Source organism: Alligator mississippiensis, chromosome 4 (assembly GCF_030867095.1).
Source record: "Alligator mississippiensis isolate rAllMis1 chromosome 4, rAllMis1, whole genome shotgun sequence".
Classification (NCBI taxonomy): Eukaryota; Metazoa; Chordata; order Crocodylia; family Alligatoridae; genus Alligator; species Alligator mississippiensis.
The window spans coordinates 223,576,272-223,592,485 of NC_081827.1; the positions used below are offsets into that span (position 1 = coordinate 223,576,272).

General features: G+C 45.6%; 2 non-coding genes across 2 annotated transcripts; one reads left to right on the top strand and one right to left on the bottom strand.

Moving 5' to 3' along the window:
• Positions 1-1,879: 1,879 nt before the first annotated feature.
• On the top strand, positions 1,880-1,950 carry TRNAG-GCC (transfer RNA glycine (anticodon GCC)). Its single transcript has one exon. It is a non-coding gene; the product is annotated as a tRNA-Gly (tRNA).
• A 138-nt stretch (positions 1,951-2,088) lies between these two features.
• Positions 2,089-2,160, bottom strand: TRNAA-CGC (transfer RNA alanine (anticodon CGC)). Its single transcript has one exon. It is a non-coding gene; the product is annotated as a tRNA-Ala (tRNA).
• Positions 2,161-16,214: the final 14,054 nt, after the last annotated feature.

Consider the following 16,214-nt stretch of genomic DNA (forward strand, 5'->3'; position numbering starts at 1 on the left):
AGGCCATTGTTGAGATTTTTTTCAAGATAGACTCATTGATTAAAAAATTGGTATCAGGCCTCATATCCAAATCTAAGCATTGTTGTAACGTATTAGAAATGTCCCTTATATTTTATGCTACAAATTAAAAAGTACACCACGTCATAATCCATGAGTAGGGAAAAATGAAATTTGTCTCTATATCCTACAGCAAAAGCTTCTATAACTGATTTATGGATCTGTATCAGCTTTATTTTAATGTGGCAAATGACATAAGAAGCAATTGAGGCGTGATATTTTGAAGGAAAATTCTTTTACATAGATTTAAATAAAGATAGATATGTCATATAAGACTGCCGTACTTCTGTAATTCTGTTACGGATATCATATCATTCCTCTTTTCAGTTTTACAGAAAGTGCTTCCTTGACCATGGCAGTGAATGCCCAAGGGACTCTCATCTCTTCTATGAAGAATACGGAATATAAATCAACTGAAAAAGTACTCAGAGATTTTGACTCATCCTGTCACTCTAGGACACCATTTTCTACTACCCAGTCCAATTCCTTCATAGATAATATATTTTTTAAAAAAGGTAGCACAGTATGAGCCCACACTATGTAGTTTTTAGAGGTGCTTACAGGCATGTTCAGGAACCATATCTGAGCTCTGGTGTTACCAGACTCCTTTTGGTTGCTTTCAGATATCCTAAAACAGATGCAAAAAGTGGTTTAGCAGATTAAGGAAACAGTTTGCCAAACAGTTTAGCACTAGCTTCATTGATGCTCTTAGAATGATTAGAGATTACTTGTTAAAAGCACAAAGCTTGTGAATCTGGAATGCACTTCACTAGCAGCCCCATATGAAGTTAATCAAAATGATTTCTTAAAGACTGTAATTCAACATAACTCAGAATGCTTTGTCAGCCAAAAAAGCCCTGATCCTTCAAAAAAAAAAAAAAAAAAGCCTGGAGACTGGCCTCTGTGCAGACCTTTTGATTTCAGCGGGTTTTGCTCTAGGAATAAGACCACAACCTCTTCTTTGCAGGCTTTGGCCTTTACCAATGCTCCTTTCCCGTTGAAACTCAAAATTGATTCCTCCTGGAGTCGGAGCTGAGCAACTAACGTTTGACAAGCGCTCGATTGGGGCAACTGTAGCAATAGTTCCAAATCACCTCTTCACCGTTCCCCTTTAGTTTTGTGTCTAAATCAGAAGGAACGTTTTTCAAACCTATCAGAATAATTTAGAGGCATTGTTACAGAACTGGTCAATTGCAGCGTGGTTTTTCCAAGCGGAAAACCCATTCTTCCTAGTTTCCATTCTTTACGAAGGCATATAGGAAGGTAATGCTGCATGGACGTGCGGGAGAAGCTCAGATGAAACTGTAAAACAGCCAGCTCGATGCTAAACAAGTGTTTATCCAGCCGCTAAACGAGGCCGGGCCAGAGCAGCATCGCTCCGCAGTCCGCGCGGCCGGGCCCCGGAGCCCTCCGCGGGGGGGACTTTCCATGATCTGCATCTGGCGGGAGCTGAACGAGAAGTGACGCGCTTGCCGGGACCCGCTGCGGAGAGGACGGAACAGACTCAAAAACTGAAGTTTCCAAGCTGGAACCAGAGCGCGCGGCTCCCTGCCCTGCCCTGCCCTGCCCTGCCCTGCCCTCCCCTCCCCGACCGCAGCGCAGCGCGGCGCGCGGCCCCGTGACGAGCCTCCTGCTCGCGCGCCGGGGCGACGCTGCAAGGCCTGGCCTCAGCAGGACGCGAGAGCCAAGAGCCCGGGAGCCGCGCGGGGAAGCGCCGCCTCCCGCAAGCGCCGCCCCGCGCCCCAGACGGAGGCGGTTCGCGGGGGGCAGCGCTGCAGCCGAGGCAAGGGGAAGCGGGGCGCGCGAGAGCCTCACCGGGCGCGCATTGGTGGTTCAGTGGTAGAATTCTCGCCTGCCACGCGGGAGGCCCGGGTTCGATTCCCGGCCAATGCAGCTTCGCTTTTGGGGGCCTCGCCTCGCTCGCGCTTTTGCTGGGGTGGAGGGGTGCTGGGCGGTCCCCTTGAAAGAGTCGCTCCGTGCGGGCGGCGCGGGCACTTTGCAAAACGAGCAAACTAAAAATAACTAAACCGCTGGAGATGCCGGGGATTGAACCCGGGACCTCACACATGCGAAGCGCGCGCTCTACCACTGAGCTACATCCCCCGGCTGGCGGCCGCCCGCCGCCGCGCTGCATGCCTCCTACCCCGCCGCGCCGAGCCCGCCTCGTGGAGCCTGTCCGGGCACAGGCAGAGGCCTGGTCCCGGCCCCGGGGAGGGACTTGCTGTGCCAGGCACCCCCAGGCTTTCACCGCCGGAGGGTCCCACCGGGGAGAGGGACAGGGAATGAGGCCCCTCCCCACGGCGCGGGCTCGTGGGACTGGAGCAGTGGCTCGCCACCTTCTTAGTACCAGGACCCGTTTGTAACCAGCGCCGGCCCGCCCCCACCCCCGCCCAGCGCCCGCGCTCCCGATCCGAGCCCCCCCGGCTCCGCGTGCGTGGGGCAGCGGGGCGCCCAGCAGCCCCTGGCCGGGGGATCGCAGCGCCCCACATCTTTGTCCTTTGAAGGGCAATGCTCTTTTAAAGTTTGTTCGCAACTCTTTCATATATTCTCGCAGCCCACGTTTGGGTGGCGACCCACGGGTTGGGAAACGCTGGTCTGTAGGGCTCGTGGTTTCTCCAGATGACTTCGTTGCCACGCCGCACGGTGCGAAGGAGGGCGGGCAACACAACACCACACAATAGAAAGGAGACACTGAGGGTAAACTGTATAATGGTTACATTGTATCCTGCGCACTGGGGAGGAGCAGGGGCTGCCTGGGGGAGTGGGCACACGACTCACCACACCACGACCGCCGACAGACCCCACAGCAGCCAGCACTTGCCTCCTGCCTTGCAGCTGTCTCAGGCCCGGAGCTGCCCTGCTGTGCCTCTGAGGAGATTACCTTTTAGGGAAACTCTAAACAAGTTTAGGATTTATGAAAGAACTTGATTTGACAACTCTCCATTGTATGGAGATTAGCAGCAGCAGTGCAAGGGCCACCCATAAAGCCCTGCCTGTAGGCCTCAATCCTCTCCCTGCAGTGTGGAAGCACTTTTTTGGAAGGAGAGGCCAATTCACTCTTTCTACCCATTAATTCCCTGGCTTCTTTGCCAGGTTAATACCAGTTCTGAGGAGGCTTTTTCTAACGAGTGAACATAGTTCTGAAAGAAATACATTTAAAATTACCAACCCATGTTACAAAGACAGGGGACAGGCATCAAAGGTATTGTATTTCTGTCATTTTTGACCAAGGTTATAATTCAGGTGGTAAACTGAAAGCGAAAGGCTCTGCAGTCTTCAGTTGCCAGTCACTGGAACTTTTCAATCTCTTCTATTTTATATTTTGACATGTTACATAGAAATATTTTGTTGTTATTTTACATTGTTGGCAGGGAGATAAAACAAGAATAGAACAAGAAACAAGAAATGCTCCTCTAAATCTTTTTGCTAGAACATTCCACTTAGTCCATAAAGACGTCCTAATATTTCAGTAATGAAATAATTAAAATAAATGGCACTGGGAACTATTTGTCCAACGCCATTTTTTGATTGGCCGGTAGGTACAGGCTGGGATGTAGACAACTACATCCAAGTCTCTACCAAACTTACAACCAAAATCTCTAATGAATGGGAAGAAAAAATTAATATGAGCAACTATATTCTTATTCTTCTTTTTCTTCATTTGTCCTTCTCCTGTTTTCTGCTCATCACACCTTTATTTGTCTGATGCCCAAAGCCTGTGAAGGAACAGACCTGAGACCACCCTAATTCACTTCTTTAAATAATAGTTATGCTATTTGCGGGGTTAGTAGTTAGAAGCCCAGCTATTCCAGAGACATCCCTAAACACCACCGGCGGACTAAGAGAGAGGCAGATGCTTCCCTTTGAAACTTATCATGGAATAAAGCAAGCAAGTAATTTTACAAGAAAACTGCTACTTGTTCCCTAAATCCAGCAACAGCATTAAAGACATTGGAAGGATACTTTTAATTTTAAAAATAAAATGATTTTAGAATAACTTACTGTGAATGTATTTGTAATAAAGAAAGGTCCTTATAATTAAGATCTGCTTAAATCATAGAGAAACTAAACAATCCTCGTGGGTTGGTCATGGTATAAATAGCATACTCCACAGATATTTCCTGGATGTACTCATATACCATATAAAGAAAAGTAAATTGTATGTAGAGTTGGGCAAAAAGATTAGAAATACTAATTTATACTTACCTTAATAAAACCAATCCATTAAGGTTAAGAGGGGTGGAAGGAGAGATGAGTGTGTGGGGGGAGGAGCAATGAAGGGGTGGCTACCATCTTGTGCGTAGCTGGAGACAGGTGGAGCAGCCCTTGGCAAGGCAACTGCTGCCCTTTGTGCCGCCCTGCCAGCCAGCACCTTCCCGCCCCAGGCAGGCTGCAAGGTTGAGCTGCAGAGGCATTAAGGACCATTGGCTCCCACTGGGGAGCCTGCATTTTATTTTTATTACATTTTTATTTTTTAAGTTGATTTCATAGATAATCTCATATTTTGTGTTTTCCACAAAATTCACAGAATTGCAAGTTGAGTAGACCCTTACTTATAATAGTTTCTCTACCATTTCACTTTTCTTTCTACTACTGTTTCCATAATGGAAGGGTTATTTGCAGGCAACTCCATAATTGTGGAGTTTACTCCCAAGTTCTGCCTTTTCTTTAGGAAAATAAAAAGGAAAAATCGATTATTTTATTGTCATAAGTCACATATATATTGTATAGGCTGTTAACACGTTTACTCAATAAAACCAAAAAGAAACTTAGATGCCTCAAGTGGGAGCTAAGTGGCATGCAGGTACCTAAATCTAAAAGTGCTATCCTTAGACACCCCTACCTAAATTTATAAGTCCTTAGTTGCTTATGTTTCTACTACATAAGTAACCTAGAGATCTAAATTTATGCTTCTGTGCATGCCTAAAAGTATCTTAATCATGAGATTATGAACAGTCCAATGACTACCTCATGCTTGATTTCCATCCAGATATGGATCTGGCCCGTGGGCCATATTTTGCCTGCCCCTGTTCCATGCTATAGTCCAGGTGGGGGGCAAAACATGTCCCCGGGGCTGGATGTGGCCTGCCAGACCATTCTATCTGGCCCGCGGGGCCCCTAAAAAATTTAGAAAATTAATATTTATCTGCCCTGGGCTACCTGTCATGTGGCCCTCAATGGCTTGCCAAAACTCAGTAAGTGGCCCTCTGCCCAAAATAATTGCCCACCCCTGCTATAGTCTAATGGCTGGAGTGATCATGAGAGCAGGTGTGAAAGAAAGACTAATGCTTAATTCCTCCTTTCCTGAGAGGATTCAAATCCACATCTCATACCTCTCTGGAGAGTTTCCTAAACAACAAGTTATGAACTATTCTGGGATGAGGCAGGTTGCAATTTCTACCCCTCTGGTTTTCATAAAATAGTTAAAAGTTATTTGGGCCCAAGAGTCAGAAAGTAATCATGACCCTCACGTTTAGTGGTTAGGGTACTCATGGGGGGAGAATTCACAGTTCTGGTTCCTGATTCCAGAAATATTTGTGGTTTTTCTCCGGTGACAGCCATTTGTAATTTATATTAGCAGTCCTGAGAACAAGGAACCTAGGTTTCCCCCTCCCAGATGAATGCTCTGGCCATTAGACTACTGCATAAAGGTGGGAGGGCCCCACCATGACATCTTTTTATGCTTTAAAAGAAAGGAGTGATCCCCAGCTCCATGTATGAAAGAAAGGGTTTAAGTGCCTGACTCCAAGAGAGGGCTAAGGGATGTGAAGCAAATTGGAGGCAGGCATTTCCTTGCAACCCCCTAGATGTGCCTACACTATGGTCTTCACGTAGTGAAACTAGCTTTCATCTAGGTAGTGTGACTAGTGACAGCAATCTAATCACGGTAGCATGGAACCCAGCATGGTCTAACTCACTCTGCCAAAGAAGTTGTTAGACACACTTCTATCATCAGTGTTTTCCACTGGAAATCTTTATTAGGTAGTTCCCCACTCAGCCTATTGGCTGTTAATCTTGCCTGATTTTGCCCATGTATTGTAAGGAATCCTAGACGCATACTTCGAGGCTGTAGAATTGCTGGTGGGGGGCAAGCATCTAAGATAGGCATTAAAATGCTGAGCATCACCACACAGAAGATTCTTTGTTCATCTCACCTTTAGCTTTCAACTCATGACTTAAGAGTCCATGAGGCATACATCTGTAGCCTACTTGTGCACTTCTTTGCTATGGTAACATTCAGAGGAACCAATCCATCTGAGTGGATGTTTCTCAAGTAACATATCCTTTTACAAGCAAAACAAAGGGCTACAAAATCAACCTTAAATACTATCCCTTTGTGATCTGGTCTGAGTCATTTTGTCCGTGTTCAAGAACCTCTGAGATGTGTCTCTGCATTTTAAACTAGTCTGGGCTTGTCTTGGCTCATACAAAGATGTGGTGTGAAATTAATGGTTTCTGAATGTACTTTATACGGGGCGTGAACCAGCATCTGATGGTTTTAGACTGACTCAACTAGGCTTATGATGATGCATAAAATATGCTATCAGAACTTCCCAGAAAGATTGATTGATAGCCCTGCCAGCATTGAATTATTGTAATATTACTATGGCTTTTGGGGTTCCTAACAGAACAGAAGAGAAAAAAGAAAAGTGCTTATTTTTACCATAGCTCTCTTTTCCTCATTGCACCTTGGGTTGTATCAAAGTTGGCTACTAAACAAGAATTTGGGATTTGAAGAGAGGGAAAAAACTCAGATTATTGTAACATAAATTCAGTTTAAATGCTCTGGAATAAACAGGCCAATAAATTGATAACAAAAAGTAGGAATTTATCCTCAAAGTCATAAAAATAACTATTTGTAACTGCTACTGAAAGCACAATGAGGCCATCACCAAGAGAAAATCCTCATGTGTGGGGACCTGGGCTGGGCCACAGTTTCTTGACAGCATTGCTTTAACTTAATTAACCTTTCCACAGAAAACTTATTACAAGATCTATAATAAAAATGTTTTATTATTTCTCTTAAAATGGACTTTTGCCAGCTTCTCTCCCTTCCTACCTGCAATGGCATGTTGAGACCCTTTCTATGAATACACTAATTTCAAAAAGTTTTTCTTTTTCAGTCTCATGGTTTTTAGTGACCTGCAACTTCCATTATTGGGTATTCAGGAGGAAAGCTCTCCCCACATTTCCCTTATCCTATTATGTATCTGAAGTAACATCTAGTCTAGTATTATTGCTGTATAAAGAAATTAACGGATCTTCAACAAGAAGCTGAGCTGGAAAAAGCATCCTGCCACCTCATTGAATCATATATTCATAGAAAATTAGGGTTGGAATGGACCTCAGGAAGTCATCTACTCTAAACCCCTGCTTAAAGCAGGACCATCCCTAAATACATCAACCCAGCCAAGGCCTTGTTTAGTCAGGTCTTAAAAACCTCCAAGGATGGAGATTCCACTACCTCTCTGGGTAGCCTGCACCAGTGCTTTACTACTCTCCTAGTGAGAAAGATTTTCTTAATATCTGACTTAAGCTTCCTTTGCTACAACTTCATAACATTGCTCCTTGTTCTGTCATCTGCTACTACTGACAACAGTCTAGTCCCATCCTCTTTGTAAACAGCCTTCACGTAGATAAAGACTACCATTAAATCCGGTCCCAGTCTTCTCTGCAGACTAAGTAAGTCCAGTTCCTCTCCTCATAAGTCATGTACCCCAGCCCTCTAGTCACATTTGTTGCCCTCTGCTGGACTCTTTCCAATTTGTCCACAACCTTTCTGTAGTGGGGGGCCCAAAACTGGATACAGTACTCCAAATGTGGCCTCACCAGTGCTGAATAGAGGTAAAGAATCACTTCTCTTGATCTGCTGGCAGCACTCCTACTCATGCAGCCCATTATGCTGTTAGCCTTCTTGGCAACAAGGGCACGCTCTTGGTTTATATTCAGCTTATTGTCCACTGTAACCCCCAGGTCCTTTTTTGCAGAGCAGCTGCTTAGCTATTCAGTCCCCAGCCCTTACCAGTACATGGGATTTTTCCATCCTAGTGCAGGACTTTGCACTTGTCCTTATTGAATCTCATTAGATTTATTTTGGTTCAATTCTCCAATTTATCTATGTCTCTCTGAATCCTAGCCTTACCCTCCAGCATATGTACTACTACCCCGAACTTGGTGTCATCTGAAAACTTGCTGAGGGTGCACTCTATGTCATCTTCCAGGTCACTGATGAAGATATTGAACAAAACCAGCCCCAGGACTGACCCCTGGGGCACTACATTGGACACCATCTGTCAACTAGATATTGAGTCATTTATTCCCATCCTTTGAACCCAATGATCCAGCCAGTTTTCTGTTCACCTTACAGTCTATTCATCCAACCAACCCATACTTTCTTAGTTTGCTTGTGAGCATATTGTAGGAGACCATATCAAAAACCTTGCTAAAGTCAAGGTATATCATGTCCACTGCTCCCCCGGCATCCACAGAGCCAGTCATCTCATCATAGAAGGCAATGAGGTTGTTCAGGCTTAACTTGCCCTTAGTGAATCCTTGCTGCCTGTTTGTAATCACTGTCTTCTCCTCCAAGTGCTTAGAAATGGATCCATTAAGGACCTACTCCATGATTTTTCCAAGGACTGAGGAAGGCTGACCCATCTGTAGTTCCCCAGCTCCTCCTTTTTCTCTTCCCTGAAGATGGGCAAACCCTTTTCTAATTGTCCAGGACCTCTTCCCATCGCCATGAGATTTCAAAGGTAATAGCCAGTGGCTCTGCAATCACATCAGTCATCTCTCTCAGCATCCTTGGGTACATAGCATCTGGCCCCATGGACTTGTACACATCCAGCTTTTCTAAACAGTCCCGATCTTGTTCTTTCACCACTGTTGGCTGCTCACCTCCTCCCCAAGCTGTGCTGCCGGGTGCAATAGTCTGGGAGCTGACATTGCCAGTGAAGACTGAGGCAAAAAAGGCATTGAGTACTTCAGCCTTTTCCATGTCACCTGTCACTAGGTTGCCTCCTTCATTCAGTAAGGGACCCACACTTTCCCTGATCGTCCTCTTGATGCTCACATACTTAAATAAACCCTTCTTGTTATCCTCCATGTCCCTTGCTAACTGCAGACTTCCTGATTTCATCCCTATATGCCCAAGCAATGCCTTTATACTAATCATTTGTCTGTTTCCACTTAATATAAGCTTCTTTTTAGTGTTTTAGCTCATTGAAACGTTTTCTGCTCAGCCAAGCTGGTCTTCTGCCATACTTAGTAGTCTTCCCACACATTGGAACAGTTTGTTCCTGTGCCCTCAGAAAGGTTTCTTTAAAAGACAACCAGCTGTCCTGGACTCCTTTCCCCCTCAGACTGGCCTCCCAGGGGATCCTTTCTATCAATTCCTTGAGTGCACTGAAGTCTGGTTTTCTGAAGTCCAGGGTCCTTTTTCTGCTGCTCTCCATCCTTCCTTTCCTCAGGATCCTGAACTCAATCATCTCATGGTCACTGCTGTGCAAGTTGCCATCCACTTCTCCATTCCCCACCAATTCTTCCCTGTTTGTGAACAGCATGTCAAGAAGAGCACAGCCTGTAGTTGCTCTCTCCAGCGCTTGCACCAGGAAGTTGTCCCCAACAGTCTCCAAAAACTTCCTGGATTGCCTGCACACTGCTGTATTGCCTTCCCAGCAGATGTCAAGGTGATTGAAGTCCCCCAGTGCCTATGGTCTGGAAACTTCCTTGTTAGCTGTCTGAAGAAAGCCTCAGCCATCTCATCCTCCTGGTCTGGTGATCTATAGCAGACACGCATCACAGTATCACCCTCATTGCTCTCCCCTCTTACCCTAATCCAGAGACTTTCAACAGGCCTATCTCCAGTTTCATACTATAGCTCTAAGCAATCATACAGTTCTTTTACTTAAAGCAAACTGCTCCTCCTGTTCTCCCCTGCCTATTCTTCCCAAACAGTTTAAATCCATCCATGACTGTTCTCCAGTCATGCAAGCTACCCCACAAAGTCTCTGTTATTCCAATCACATAATAAGTTTAGTGACTATGTGAAGACTTCCAGTTCTTCCTGCTTGTTTCCCAGGCTTTGTGCATTTGTGTACAGACACCTGAGGTAACTAGCTGGTTGCCCTGCTTTCTCAGGAAGAATGAGAAGGCCTCCCCTGTTGCTCCTTTCTGCTTTATGCTTACTCCAGGTCACCTGTTTCCCCACTTACCTTAGGGCTTTGGTCTCCATCCTCCAACAAACCCAGTTTAGAGCCCTCCTTACTAGGTTTGTTAGCATGTCTGCAAAGATGCTCTTCCCTCTCTTTGATCCCATATCTTCCTAGAAATCCTTTTTCTTAGAATAATATCCCATATTTAAAGAAATCAAATCCCTGCTGGTGACACCATCTGCACAGCCATTGAGCTGCAGGATGAGTCCACTCCTGCCTGGATCTTTCGCTTTGACCGGAAAAAACTCTTCATTTTCATGGAGATGTGATTTGATATTTCTAACATCTCATCTTACCATAGAATATATGATTTAGAAGGAACATAAAAGTCAGAAAGAACATAAAAGTCAGCTTGAGCAACATCTATTCCTACTAGAATAGTCCTCATGGATTCAAATAGAGCAGTGTTTCCCAACTGGTGTGCCGCGCGGCATACTGGTGTGCTGTCGGATACGCCCAAGTGTGCCGCAGAATCTTTGTGGGGTGTGGCTCCCGGCATGTCATGGCTACAGCCAGCGCCGCCACCACCGCCCCCGCATCGTGGCCAGCCCCGTGCCGTTACCACCCCCCGCCACCCCCTCCACATTCGGCTGCTTATCACTCCCCCCTCCCTACCTGCTCCATGTTTGGCTGGTGTGCCATGGGATGAAAAAGGCTGTGCAAGTGTGCAGTGGAATGGAAAAGGTTGGCAAACACTAAAATAGAGCTTTATAATCCTCAAATCTCAATTCTAAAAGAAAAATATCCTTGCTTAAGCATTCTCACTGAAGTCAACTGCAAAAAACCTCAGTAGCTTCAGTAGAAACTGTTATTCATCCTTTACTTTCTACTCAGTTGTATTTTCAGAAGCTAGTATAGTTCCAGAATACTTATCACTGTGAGATAGTCTATCCTAACTGAGCATTTAGAATACACGATATCATAAGGAGTTGTATGCAATCACCAGGAACAGCACAGACCCCTGAGCTGATGAGGATTTTTTAGCTCTTAATATTGTTAATTTTTTCTGGTGTTCAGAGTTTTTAAGTATATATTCTGAGTTAAAATTATCTTTCTATTCACTCTATTGTATATTTCATGTATTCACCATATCATATATTTTTCCATCTTTATAAGAGAATATCACACAATAATTGGATGTTCCCATTGCAGACATTAAGTGGCCAACTTTCTCAAAGTTACTGAACTTGTTTTTGATAAATAATACAAACCCCAGATACTTGATTTGATAGTTAACATGAAGCACAACATGTTTAGCAATGTTTTAGCAACAAAATTAGCAACAAGAACGTTGGGTCTGGTTGAGGGAGGTGAGCTGGCTACATACCAGCCACTGTCATGTATTGTATTATGAGAAAGCTATTATAAGCCCTTTCCATTATATGGCCATCTTCCTTTCATTCATCTGCTTGTAATGTTCTGAATAATAAAGTAATAATATCACTGCATCTTTAAGGAGTGTCAGTTTGATAGCCTATACATTAAAGTGTTATACTTCCTGTTTGAGAAGGTTTCAGGGGTCCAGGAACCTTACCCCAGCTGGCCATAGTGGGCTTAGCTACCAGTGACCCATATACCTCCAGCTGGCTCCAGTTATCTGCATGTTTATAAGCAGCAACCCTTTCTCTACCTAGCTAAATGCCCTATTATGTCATGATAAGGATAGATATCTTGGATTTATGACTTGCTGTTTTTCGTTTTCTGGTTCCTGTCTGTTGATTCCTAGGGCATTGATTCCTACACATGATATTAATGAGCCACAATAAACTCCGGTGCAGTTTGCACCAGAGTTTATTGCTCCTGGGTGCAGCATTTACATATGTACCTGGGACTGCAGCACATTGAGCCGGGAGGGTGCAGCCCCAACTGGCAAGGGACCTAGGGGGGTCAGGCTGTGAGCCCAGAGCTTCTCCCCACCATCTCAATGTGTTGCAGAGAGGCTGGCTGGGGCACAAGGGTGCTGTGGTACAGGGCTAGCTGGCAGGCAGCCCTGCACTATAATAGCCTCATGCCCCAGCCAGCCCTGGTCACCATCTACATGTGTGTTGTGGCAGACTAAATAACTCTGCCATAGGATAGTAGTTGTGTCAGGCAGTACTATTCTATGGCAGAGTTAATTAGTTTATTCCAGCCTAATAAGGGTACACATGTGGGCAGTGACACTTTACTGCAGAGCTAATAAGTCAACTCCACAGTAAAGCATATAATGTAGATGCACCCTAGTGTCTTAGTCCCCAGTCCTGCCTGTTTGTCTTGGTTTCCTAGGTTCTATTTCCTTGTTTGTGGTTTCCTGTTCCCTGGATTTGCTCCCCGGTTTCTGCCTGTTGGTTTCTGGTTCCTGCCTGCTGAGTGATCACCTATACTTAGAGACCTACTGAAATTGCAATTGCTCATTTTCCCTGGAAAATGCAAAATTGAACAGGCTCTGTGAAAAACAGTAGGCTCTGTGAGCTCTGTGATTTTGGTGAGCTCACTGAAAAAAAACCCCAAAACTCAAAATAAACAAAAAAAACCTTCTGGCTGCCTGCCTCCTAGCCTGGGCTCTGGGCAGGCCCCTGCTGCTGGCCACAGAGCCCAGCCTAGCTGTGGCAGGCGGAGGGGAGGCTGCAAGTGGTTCCATGGACCCCAGCCTGGCTCATTGCACGTGTGTACCCAATGCTGGCAACAAGCTGGGCTGGGGCTCTGTGGACCCTGGTGCAGCCTCCAGGCTGCCTGTCACCACTAACCCAGGATCCTGGTGCAGCTGCCTGCAGCCTCCCTGCTAGGTTTAATTACCCTGATTAAGATCGGGGGAGCCATTAATCCACACTTAATGTGTGGATTAATGGCTTCCCTAGGTTTAATCAGGGTAATTAAGCCACATTTTGGGGCCATCTGGCAATCTGCAGGGAGGAGTGGGACTGCTGGGCCAATCAAAGGTGTAGGGTGGGGGGGACCTGCTGTGCTCAGCCTGCAAAAATGGCGGCTGGCCCTGGGATCTGCCCGCAAAATTGGCCGGCCGCTTCGTTGAGTTCAGTTGATCTGTACTTATACTCCAGGCTGCCTGGCCCCCTCCTCAACCCCTTGTGTTCCAGACTGCTTTGCTGGCTCCTTGGCTTCTTGTGTTCCAAACTCCAGTCCCAGCTATTTCATAGTTTTATAGCTTCATAGTTTCATAGTTGTAGGGTTGGAAGGGACCTGAGCAGATCATCAAGTCTGACCCCCTACCATGGCAGGAAAAAGTACTGGGGTCAAACGACCCCAGCGAGGTGTTCATCTAACCTCCTCTTAAAGACCCCCAGGGTAGGAGCCAGCACCACTTCACTTGGAAGTTGGTTCCAGATCCTAGCTGCCCTGACAGTGAAGTAGCGCCTCCTGATGTCTAGTCTAAATCTACCCTCTGCCAGCTTGTGACTGTTATTTCTAGTCACTCCTGGTAGTGCTCGGGGGAACAGGGACTCCCCCGATACCTGCTGGTCCCCCCTGACTAGTTTGTAACAGGCCACTAGATCCCCCCTCAGCCTTCTCTTGTGGAGGCTGAACAGGTTCAGGTCCCTTAGCCTCTCCTCGTAGGGCCTGCCCTGCTGCCCCCTGATCATGGGGGTGGCCCTCCTCTGAACCCTCTCAATGCTGTCCACATCTCTCCTGAAGTGTGGTGCCCAGAACTGGACGCAGTACTCCAACTGTGGCCTGACCAGTGTCCCGTAGAGGGGGACGATCACCCCCTTGGACCTGCTTGAGATGCATCTGTGGATACATGACAAGGTACGGTTGGCCTTCCTGACTGCGTCCCCACACTGTCGGCCCATGTTCATTTTGGCATCAATAATGACTCCAAGATCCTTTTCTGCCTCTGCACTGACGAGAAGGGAGTTCCCCAGCCTGTAGGTATGCTGCTGGTTTTTCCTCCCCAGGTGCAGCACCTTGCACTTGTCAGTGTTGAAACCCATCCTGTTCTCATCTGCCTATGCCTGTAACCTATCTAGGTCCAATTGCAGCCTATTCCTCCCTTCTAGCGTGCCCACTTCCCCCCACATCTTAGTGTCGTCAGCAAATTTGAATAGGGTGCTTTTTACCCCCTCGTCCAAGTTACTGATGAAGATGTTGAACAGTACGGGTCCGAAGACCGAGCCCTGGGGAACCCCACTGCCCACATCCCTCCAGGTCGAAAATGACCCATCCACCACCACTCTCTGGGTGCGGCCCTCCAGCCAGTTAGCGACCCATTTGACTGTGTAGGTGTCAACACCACAGTCCCCTAGTTTTTTAATGAGAATGGGGTGGGAGACAGTGTCAAAGGCCTTCCTGAAGTTCAGAAAGACTACATCCACTGCTACCCCTGCGTCTAAGGACAGGAAAATTTGACACGTAGCTCCTGGTTTGTGGCTTAGTTTGGTGATCACTCACATACTAGTCCTGTAAGATTATAGTTGCCTACTCTGGACTTTCTATCCAGTGACCTAACTAGGGTAGGGTGACTGGGGCAACTTCCACCAGCAGCCATACAATTGTAATTGGGCCAGCAACCAAAATTCACCACTGCCCCTGTGCCCCAGGTACCTGTCCGCATTCCTACACTGCTGCTCCTGGCTAGTCATGCAGGTTTTGATTCCAACCTCCTGTTCATGACCTCACTTGGCTTGTGGTTCTGTCTATATGGCAGCCAATATGATTGCCTACACCCAGGTCCCTTACAGACCTTGGCCTGCTGACCTGCCTGCTCCTGATCCTCTGACTCTAATTGGGACCCTTACTTCTTTGACCTTGTCTGCTCCTGATTCCCTGGGTTGTGATCAAGAATCAAACCATGACCACCTATGTCTTGGTCATACCCGACAAAAGGCAGATGATGGCCAAGTACATCCAAGTCACCAAGGAGAACAGATACAAATCTCTAGATTTAAACTATCAAGGATTTAATTAATGCTCTTTTTGGTTTACAGTACAATTTTTTTGTGCACCTTACCATAAAGTGAAGCCATGATTCTACTGCACCCAGATCTGAACCTCCCCCCCAACCCCGACTACTACTTGACAAAAACAGAATGAACTGAGAATCACTCAGTCAAAATTAAACATGTGAATCTTTCACAGAAAATCAGATATATTTAGAGAAGTCTATAGAATAGACCTTGTTTTGCTTTACATAACTGTAAACATACTCAGTACTACGTTCTAATTTAGCCATATATGGAATGTTTTTAAAACTTGAACAAGCAGAAATCCAACATTGTTGCTGTGATAATATTACATAAAACTCCCCAAATTACCACATACATATCTCACAATTGTTCCAAGTATCCCCCACAGCGTCAGCCTTGTCCAGATGTCTGGAAGTAGCCCCGGGTTCCAGGAAACACTTTGTCATTTTGTGCTGAACATTTTTTTAATTTTGCTGGATACCACAGTGCAAACTTAACATTCAGCTTTCTCAACAGCTCTCTCATAGGACTAAATTCACCTCTTTGTGTTTGGGTTTCTATGCTGACATCAGGGAAAAATAATGTCACTCTATTATATAGCAGTTTCTCTTCTTTGCTAAGATTAACTCATTCCTGGTACCTTAGAAATGTTATATTCATTGCTAAGAAAAGTCCTTGGCAATACATTTTTTAATTAATGTATTAAAGACCCTACTAGTTATCTTTTTCCTAGCAGAATTCTCTGCCTTTTAAAATATGGATATTCAACCAGGGAGTTGCAGTCTTCAGCAGCAAACTCATAACTAACATTAGTCTCCTTCGAACTAGGAAGGAGGGGAGATTCTAGGCCTTTTCTTCTTTAATATGGGCTTACAGCGTGGAAAAGGTTATGATTACAACCACTATCTTAAAATATTTTCAGCTCCACAGACTATCCCAGTTAGAGAAAAAATTAAGTTCTTCCCCTTTTATGTACACTCCGCATAGGTACATATCTAAAATTGCTTTGTTACTTTTCTGATAAGCTTTTCTGCAAGCATGG